Here is an 11,265-nt window from a genome sequence, read left to right as displayed (position 1 = left end):
TACAACAAATTTCTTGTCAGAAAACTTACAGACTAGGAGACAATGGAATGATATATTCAAAATGTTAAAAGACAAAAACTTTCAGCCAAGAATACTCTATCCAGTGCAATTACCCTTCAGATATGATAGAGAAATAGGAGAAATAAAAGCTTTCCCAGATAAGCAAAAGCTAGTGGGAGTTCATTGCCACTAGAATCTCCCCTACAAGAAATGGTCGAGGATACCCTCATACTGGAAACAAAAAGACAAAGGACTACAAAGCTATGAGTAAGAACATAGACAGAAAACAGAAAACTGCAGCTCTCTTTCAAAACAGAGTAGCAAATAATTCTAACATAAGATAAAGGGAAGGAAAGCACCAAAAGTTAGTATAAACACTTCAACTTAATCACAAACTCACAACACAAAACAAAATAATTTGTGGTAACAATAACTCAGAAGAGGAAGAAGAAAGGCACGGAAACTGCTTAGACTAATGGAGACAAGAGGCTATCAGAAAATTGACTATCTCATCTATGAGATATTTTAGAAATTTCACAGTATCCACTAAACAAAAAATCAGAACAGAGACACAATTCATAAAAAAAGAGAAAACTGAGAAAACCACCACAGAAAATCACCAAAATGAAATGGCAGTCAGAAAAACAAAGGAAGAGAAACAACGGAAATATAGAATTAGAAAAGAAGAGATAAAATGGCAGTATTAAGCCCTTATATATCAATAATCACTCTAAATGTAAATGGATTGAATTCTCCAATCAAAAGACAAAGTCACAGGATGGATTGAAAAACAAGATCCAACAATATGCTGCATCTAGGAAACACATCTCAGCTCTAAAGAGAAACATGTGCTCAGAGTGAAGGGAGGAAAGACGATACTGCAAGCAAATGGCAAACAAAAGAAAACAGGTATTTCCATACTTATATGAGACAAAGCAGACATCAAGCTAAAAAAGACAATGAGAGACAAAGAGGGGCAGTTTATAATAATAAAAAGGACTTTCCACCAAGAGAACATAACACTTATAAGCATATATGCAGTTAACACAGGAGCACCAAAGTATATAGAGTAACTATTAACAGACCTAAAAGGAGAAATTAACAGCAACACAATAATAATAGGGGACTTCAACACCCCAATTACATCAGTGGATAGATCATCCAGATAGAAAGTCAACACAGAAACAGTGGATTTAAATGAAACACTTGATGAGATGGATTTAATAGATTTATATATAGCATTCCATCTAAAAATAGCAGGATACACATTCTTCTTGAGTGTACATGGAACATTCTCAATGATAGACCATTTATTGGGAAACAAAGCAAGCCTCAATAAATCAAATCATTTCAAGCACCTTTTCTGCCCACAATGCTATGAAAATAGAAATCAAGCACAAGAAAAAAACTTGGAAAGTAACAAATATATGGAGACTAAACAACATGCTACTGAATGACCATTGAATCAATGAAGAAATCAAAGGAGAAATTAAAAAATAACTGGAGACAGATGTAAATGAAAATGCAACATACCAACTCTTATGGAATGCAGCAAAACTGGTTATAAGAGGGAAATTCATAGCAAAAAATGCCCACCTCAACAAAAATGAAAAATCTAAAACTACACCTAACAGAATTGCACAAAGAAGAACAAAGACCAAAGTCAGCAGAAGGAGGGAAATAATAAAAATTAGAGCAGAAAGAAATGAAATAGAGACTTAAAAAAACAGTAGAAAGCATCAATGATAGTAAGAGCTTGTTCTTTGAGAAGATAAAGAAAATTGACAAACCCTTAGCCAGACTCACTGAGAAAAAAAGAGAGAAGGCTCAAACAAATAAAATTAGAAATGAAAGAGGAGTAATTACAACAAATACTAGAAATACAAAAGATTATAGAGAATACTATGAAAAATTATATACCCACAAATTGGATAACCTAGAAGAAATGGATAAATTCTTAGACTCGTGCAACCTCTAAAAACTGAATCAAGAAGAAATGGAGAATCTAAGTAGACCAATCACAAGTAAAGAGATCAAAAAAAGAAAATCAAAACCCTCCCAATAAACAAAAGCACAGGACAGATGCTTCTGTGGAGAATTTGACCAAACTTTCAAAGAAGACCTAATACCTATCCTTCTCAAATTATTCCAAAAAGTTGAAGAAGATAGAATGCTTCCTAAGTCATTCTGTGAGACTAACATCATCCTGAAACAAAAAACAGAAAAGTGTAGCACAAAGAATAAAAATTACAAGCCAATATTGCTAGTGAACATAGATGCAAAAATCCACAACATAATATTGCAAAACCATATACAGCAATATATTAAAAGGATCATACACCATGATCAAATAGAATTTATATCAAGGATGCGGGGATGATTCAACATCCACAAGTCAATCAATGTAGTACAGCACATTAACAAAATGAGGAATAAAAACCACATGATCATCTCAATAGATGCTGAGAAAGCATTTGACAAGATCCAACATCCATTTATAAAAACTCTCAATAAAATGGATATAGAAGGAAAGTATCTCAATATAATAAAGGCCATATATGACAAACCCACAGCCAACATCATATTCAATGGGGAAAAACTAAAAGCTATCCCTCTGAGAAGAGTAATAAGATGAGGGTGTCCATTCTTATGACTCCTATTCAACACAGGACTGGAGGTTTTGGTGAGAGGAATTAGCAAGAAAAAGGAATAAAAGGAATCCAAATTGGAAAACAAGATATGAAACTCTTGCTGTTTGCCAGTGACATGATTCTATATATAGAAAAGCCTAAAGAATCCCTCAGAAAACTAATAGAAATAAGCAACAACTACAGCAAAGTTGAGGGTACAAAATCAACTTACAAAAGTCAGTTGCATTTATATATACTAATGATGAACTAGCAGAAAGAGAAGTCAAGCATACAATTCCATTTACAATCACAATGCAATTGCGAAGGAATAAAATTTCTAGCAACTAATTTGACCAAAGAAGTGAAAGACCTATACACTGAAAACTATAAGACATTATGGAAAGAAACTGAAGAAGATATAAAGAAGTGGAAATATATTCCATGCTCATGGATTGGAAGAATAAACATAGTTAAAATGTCCATATTACCTAAGGCAATCTACAGATTCAATGCAATCCCAGTCAGAATCCTAATGACATTCTTCACAGAAATAGAACAAAGAATCCTAAAATTTATATGGAACAAGAAAAGACCTCAAATAGTCAAAAAAAAAAATCCTGAGAAAAAAAGGACAACTTTGGAGGCATCACAATCTCTGACTTTAAAATTTATTACAACATGATAGTAATCAAAACAAGATGGTTCTGGCACAAAAATAGACACACAGATTGATGGAACAGAATTGAAAGCCCAGAAATAAAACCACACACTTATGCACAATCTTCAACAAAGTAGTCAAGAACATAAAATGGAGAAAATAAAGTCTCTTCAATAAATGATGTTGGAAAAACTGGACAGGCACATGCAAAAGAATGAAAGTAGACCATTATCTTGCAACATAAAGAAGAATTAACTCAAAGTGGAACAAAGGCTTGAATGTAAGACCTGAAACCATAAAACTCCCAGAAGAAAATGTAGACAGTACCCTCTTTGTCATCAGTCTTAGCAGTATCTTTTCAAATACCATATCTACTCAGGCATGGGAAACAAAAGGAAACATAAACATATGGGACTACATCAGACTAAAAAAGCTTCTGTGAGGCAAAGGAAATCATGACAAAATGAAAAGACAATACACCAACTGGGAGAAAATATTTGTGAACCATATATCCAACAAGGGGTTAATTTCCAACATATATAAAGAACTCATATAACTCAACAACAAACAAGCTACTCGATCAAAAAATGATCAGAATATTTGAACATTTTTCAAAAAAAGATATACAGAAGACCTGCAGGCACGTGAAAAGGTGTTCAACATCACTAATTATTAGGGAAATGCAAATCAAAACTATAATGAGATATCAACTTACACCTGTCACTGTGGCTATAATTACCAAGACAAAAAATAACAAATGTTGAAGAGGATATGGATAAAAGGGAACCCTCATACACTGCTGGTGGGAATGTAAACTGGTGCAGCCTGTATGAAACACAGAATGGAGATTCCTGAAAAAATTAAGAACAGGACTACCATATGATTCAGCTATTCCATTTCTGGGGATTAATCCAAAGACCATAAAAACACTAATTCAAAAAGACATATGCACTCCTATGTTCATCGCAGCATTATTCACAATAGCCAAGACTTGGAGGCAAGCTAAGTACCCTTCAGTGGATGAATGGGTAAAGAAGATATGGTATATATACACAATGGAATACTACTCAGCCATAAAAAAGATGAAATCTTGCTATTTGCAACAACATGGATGGACCTTGAAGTATTATGCTAAGCAAAATAAGTCACACAGAGAAAGCCAAATACCATATGATTTCACTTATATGTGGAAGATAAAAACAACAGCAACAACAAATAAACACATAGACAACAGAGAATAGATTGGTGATTACCAGAGGGGAAGGGAGGAGGAGGGAGGGTAAAATGTGCAGAAGGGCACATGTGTAGGGTGATGGATGGCAATTACACTTTGGGCAGTGAACACGATGTAGCCTACATAGAAATAGCAATATGATGTACACCATAAATTTATATAATGTTATAAATCAATGTTACCTCAACAAGAAATTAAACAAACAAACAAACAAAAGACCTTGCCAAAAGAGTAGTAATTACATTGAAAGAAAACAGATTTAAAAAAAAAGTGAGAGCAGGATATAATAAAATTAAGTAAATAAATATACAATGCAGGAAATCACTAAAGGCAAATGAATAATGAAAATCAAAGTAGAGGAAAATCCAGTATTCAGTGAATATATGAAATAGAATTAACTTCACTTATTAGAGAATTGCAAATCAAAACCAAAATGAGATACTATTTCACACAGAAATCACTCCAATTGTTTTGCTTCTTAATTTTCTTGGCTCATATTGTGATTTCCTCTTTGAAATATATATTAAAATTGTGCTTTCAGGTTTTATTCAGAAACAGGGCAGAATTTAGATTTGAATTGTATTGAGTCATTTATTTTCATTTTGAGAGAATTGACACATTGGCTATATCAAATCTGCCAGTCCAGAAAAATGGTCTTACCATTTAGTTGTGTCCTTTTCTTTTTTTTTTTTTGAGGAAGATTATCCCTGAGCTAACACCCACCATTAATCCTCCTCTTTTTGCTGAGCAAGACTGGCCCTGAGTTTTAATATCTGTGCCCATCCTCCTCTACTTTATATGTGGGACGCCTGCCACAGCATGGCTTGCCAAGCTGTGTGTAGGTCCACACCTGGGATCCAGAATGGTGAACCCCAGGCCACTGAAGTGAAACATGCAAACTTAACCACTGCATGACCGAGCTGGCCGCTAAGTGTCCTTTTATATACAGAAAAGTTTTATGCTTTACCTTATATAGAATTTGTACATATTTTGTTCTTTTTATTCTTAAATAAACGGAATTATTCTGTTAGAAAGTCCAGGACTGGTATTTTAGGAAATAGCCTTCCATGAAAGCAGAAAACAAAAAGTTAACTGTTCTGATATTTATAAGTTTTTAAGTTCCCCATCCACTCATCCAATAAGTCTCTATATGACAAGAATAAATCACTTTAAAGAGGAACAATCAGAGAATTAAAAAGGAGGCTCTAAGAAACTAAAACATATGTTTTTTAATAAAAAAAATTTGTAAAACATTTAGATAGAGTGGAAGATAATATAAAAGTCTCCCAGAAAGCAGGAGATGGTAATATTTTGCAAATATGTTATTTGCTCACCTCTATTCACAGCCTGCCTGGAGTAAGCGGAAGCTAATAACAGGTTCTGGCCAAGGGAGTATAAACATAAATCAACTGTCAGTCACAGACTGAGGCATAGAAAAGAGTGTTTGAGTTATTTATGCCGGCTATCGTGATCATAGGAAACTTCATATTTAGATGAAACAGCTACAAGATCAAAGCTACCTGAAATGCTCTGTGGCATTTGTGTATAAATTTTCAAGAACACCTTTTTGTTCTCTCATATAATGACAATAACAAAGCAAAGCAAAGCATTACATGGAAATTTTATTGTCAGTGCGTATTTTGTGATTAATGAATCTCTATATCTCTAAAACTATCAATGACATGTTTTTGAATAGAAATTTGGCTTGGACAATCTGGGAGAAAAAAGTTCAAAAAGTATTGGTTAAAATGTCTGCATAATTTGAAATGTAAGCCTGTGTACATATAGTGATGAATGTAACTACCAGTTTTAGCATGGTAAACATATTTTAATTTAGGTTTTCATACTTTTACTCTTATAAGCTATAGATTAGAACGAATGCATTATTAAATGACAGACCAAAGATTAAAATATAACTATTAAAGGGCAAGAGTTCTAAATTATTTTTAATGTAGTAAGAAGCAAGTTCAGAAAATCTGATTATTTCTTTGTCACAAGACAATTTTAAAGACATAGATTGACACATGTACTGAAAGGTTTAATGAGGTTTTATTGTTCAAACAACTTCAATATTCATTCTTTAATTCTATTCTCTCAAATGAGAAAATTATCTCTCTTTAATCAATAGTATATACATCAATTCAAACTATGACTTGCCCTCTCTTAGAAATTGTATGAATTTCTAATTTCCTCTGAGCTTTTGCTCCCCATGCTGAATAGCTTACACTGCAGCATTCCAGGAAACAGTATTAGTTTTTGCATGCCCTTTTTTTAAACACTAACATAAGCAAAGGGAATTTGCTAAATGCAGTGTGACTGCTGTATAATTCTTCAAAAAGTTATACCATGATTTCTTCTCTTTTTTTTCCTGAGGAAGATCTGCCGTGAGCTAACATTCATTGCCAATCATCCTCTTTTTTGCTTGAGGAAGATTAACCCTGAGCTAGCATCTGTGCCAATCTTCCTCTATTTTTTTGTGTGTGGGACACCACCACAGCATGGCTGGTGAGTGGAGTAGGTCTGTGCCTGGAATCCGAACCCACAAACCTGGGCTACTGAAATGGAGCACACAGAAGCTTAACCACTCAGCAACAGGGCCTGGCCCATATACCATGATTTCTTAATGCTGCACAACTTGCATTAGTCAATATAAAATCTTTTCAAATGCATGATAAGAAAATTAATATATCCTTGAAAATGAAGATGAAGGAGATTATGGAATCAGGAAAACATCCTAGTGATTAAAGAAAATTAGATTATAAGGTACACACACTCAAACTTACTCATAAAACCAATGCAAAAGATTATTATCCAAGTTGGAAATAAATTTTTGCAAGTAGTACATTCTTAAAAGGAAACCACTTACATACTTGCTTTTATAGACGTTTGGTTAATATAAAATGAGAGAAAACTTTAGTAGTTATGTTCATTAATGTGATATCAAACAAAAGGATTTTAAATAGAGTGGGTGGTAATTTTTATGGGAGTATGCATATATTTAAATGTAAAATTATCCTTTCCAAATTGAAAAGAGTATGATTTCAATATGGAGTTTATTTTTAATTAGTCTTTAAATAACATTCTAAATTATTAATTATTAAAGAATTATAATTTATGTGCAATAAACATTATTTTAAACATATAATTAATGAGTTTTGAAAAATGTAGAATTTACAATTACTAAAATCAAGATATAGAATCTCCTCTTCCCTACATCTCTGATACAAGGCAATGACTAATATTTCTACCATTATTGTTTAGCCTTTTCTAGAACTTCATATAATGTCATCATATATATACTCTTTTCTCAGGGTTTTTGCACTTAACATAATGCTTCTGAGATAACTCTATAAGGTTGTATTATCAATAATCTTTTCTTTTTTTCAATTGAACATTTTATTTAGATAATTATAGATTCACATTTGATTGTAAGAAACAACACGGAGAGATCCTTTGCTTTACCCAGCTTGCAGTGGTAGTAGTATCTTGCAAAGCCATAGCAACAATATCATGACTAGGATATTGACATTGATACAATATACTTGTCTGCAGATTTTTTGAGTTTTACTTGTATTCATGTGTGTGTGTGTGTGAATTTAGTTCTAAACAATTATCTCATGTGTAGGTTCATGTATCCACCACAAGTCAAGATATGGAAGAGATCCATCAACACAAGTCTCCTTCATGATTCCATTTATAAGCACACACACCTCCCAACTGTCCAGCCTTCATTGTAAAACTCTGGCAACCACTAATCTGTCCTACATTTCTAAAAATTTGGCATTTCAAAATTCTTACATAAGTGGAATGAAGAAATATGTAACCTTTGTGGTTGGCTTTTTAACTTAACAAAATTCATTGGAGATTCATCTAAGTTGTTAGATGTAACAATAGTTTTTTCCTTTTGATTTCTGAGTAGTATTGCATGGTCCATCAGTTTCCTAGGGCTGCCACAATAAAGAGCTACAAACTCAGTGGCTTAAAAAACAGAAATATATTGTGTCACTGTTCTGGAGGCCAGAAGCCTAAAATCAAGAGTTGGTTCCTTCTGAGAGTCATAAGGAAATGATCTATTCCAGGCCTCTCTCTTGAGATTATAGATAGCTGTCTTCTCCTTATGTCTTCACATTGTCTTTCCTTTGTATATGTCTTTGTATTCAAATTTCTCCTTTTTATTAAAAAAAAAGTCAGATTTGATTAGGGCCTCATTTTAAAATGACCTCATTTTAGCTTGATTACCTCTGTAATGACCTTATATCCAAAAATAAGGTCATATTATAAGACATTGGGTGTTAGGCCTTCAATATATATAATTTTTGAGGAAAATTCAACCTATAACAGTGCACCAACTTGTCCCCCAAAATTCATGCCTTTCTGATATGTAAAATATATTCACCCTATCAAATATCCCCAAAAGATTTAACCCACTCCAGAGTCAACTCAAAGTCCAAAATCTCATCAAAATGTCACCTATATCAGGTATGAATGAGACTCAAGTTATAATTCACCTGCAAGCAAAATTCCTCTACAGGTATAAACCTGTGAAATCAGAAAACAAGTTATTTGCTTCTAAAATACAGTAGCAGGACAGGTACTGCATGAACATTTCTACTCTGAAAGGGAGAAATTAGAAAAAACAAAAAGGGTATCACTGGTCAGGTCCCAAGCAATTCTGAAACCTAGAAGGGCAAATGTCACTAGTTTTTTAAATGCTTTATTTTTTTAGAGAGTTTTAGGTTCAAGCAAAATTCAGAAGGTACAGAGATTTCCCACGTACACTCTGCCCCCATACATGCATAGCCTCGCCTATTATTAACATCTCCCACCAGATAGATACATTTGTCACAATTGATGAACCTACGTTGACACATTAACTTCATCCAAAGTCCATAGTTTACATTACAGTTCACTCTTCATGTTGGACATTCTATGGTTTTGGACAAGTGTAAAGTGAGATGTATCCACATTATGGTATTAGACATAGTATTTTCACTGCCCTAAAAATCCTCTGTATTGTACAACATGATGATTATAGATAACATTGCTGCATGATATATAGGAAAATTGTTAAGAGTAGATCTTAAGAGTTCTCATCACAGGGAGAACTTTTGTTCTTTTCACAATATATGTAAATCAAACCATCATGCTGTACACCTTACACTTATACAGTAATATATGTCAATTATTTCTCAATAAAACCATAAAAAAAACCCTGTGTTCTCCTTATTTACCCCCCTCCCCAAAAGCCCTGGCAATCATTGATCTTTTCAACATCTCCAGAGTTTTGCCTTTTCCAGAATGTCATGTAGTTAAAATCATACAGAATATAGACTTTTCAAATTGACTTATTTTATTAAGTGATGTGCATTTAAGTTTCCTTTACATCTTCATAGATTGATAGCTCATTTCTATTTAGGATTGAATAATATTCCACTTTGTCCAGAAGTGCCACAGGTTACATATCCATTCCCCTACTGAAGGACATCTTGCTTGCTTCCAAGTTTGCAATTGTGAATAAAGTTGTTATAAACATTTGTGTGCAATTTTTGTGTGGACATAAGTTTTCCACTGCTTTGAGTAAATATCAAATTGTGCTCTTGTTGGATCATATGGTAAGGGTAAGTTTAGTTTTTAGGAAACCACTAAGCTCCCTTCCAAAGTGGCTGTACCATTTTGCATTCCCATAAGCAATGTAAGAGTTCCTGTTGGTCCACATCCTTGCCTACATTTGCTGTTGTCAATGTTTTGGCCATTTTAATAGGTGCTGTCAAGAGATTTTCACATATTGAGGTATATGGGGTGAAAAAACTGATCCAGCTTGGAGCATCATGGCAGAGTGGGCTTTCCCAGTAATCTATCTCTTCCAATATAAAATGAAAAAGACATTCATACTCCAACAGAGGACCTCCAAACACATCAGGAAAAACGTCAAAGAGACCCACACAGCCATACAACAGAAGATGGAGAGGCTGGAGCCCCACTCAGAAGAGGTGGAATGGGGTAAGAGAAAACCCTGCTCCCTCACCTAAAGACTGAAAACTGGGATACGGGAGGCCTCCTAGAGGGAAGGAATGGGGGAGGGGATAATCATTCACAGGAACAGTGAGAATCCCTGAGGGCCCTTGCAGCCTAGAGGAAAGCCCTCTACTGGGGCAAAAGCTTTCACAGGGAGTGACCTTATCAAGCCAACACCCCAGGAGAGCAGATAGCAAGAGCACAGGGAGAAAAATTCCAAAAGCACACAGGAGAAAGTATTCCTGCCCTCACCCACCCAGCACTGGCTCCAGCACCTGGGATCTTGGCAGAAGGCAAAGGGATCAGAATAAAAAATCTCTTGACACCCCCCCCCCGCCCCCACCGAGTGGCAATAGGCAGTAACTGTGACCAAATAACACCAGTATGCAAAAAAACAGAGCCATTTCCTCTGGCAATATCAAACATTATATGAGCTCTCCAGACCACAAAGAAAATGGCAAGTATCCAGAAATCAGTCCTGAGAAACAGAAATATGTAATCTAAATGACAAAGAATTCAAAATAGCTATCATCAAAAAACTCGATGAGTTAAAAGAGAATGTAGAGAAACAATTCAATGAGTTCAGGAGCTACTTCACAACAGAAATTGAAAATATAAGAAGAATCAATCAGAAATATTAGAGTTGAAAGGCACAATGAAGAAATAAAACAAAATATGGATTCCCTGAATGCTCAAGCAAACATCGTAGAGGAGCTCATCAACATAAT

The sequence above is a fragment of the Equus caballus genome, chromosome X, assembly GCF_041296265.1.
Source record: "Equus caballus isolate H_3958 breed thoroughbred chromosome X, TB-T2T, whole genome shotgun sequence".
Taxonomy (NCBI): Eukaryota; Metazoa; Chordata; class Mammalia; order Perissodactyla; family Equidae; genus Equus; species Equus caballus.
This window is presented reverse-complemented; position numbering follows the sequence as displayed.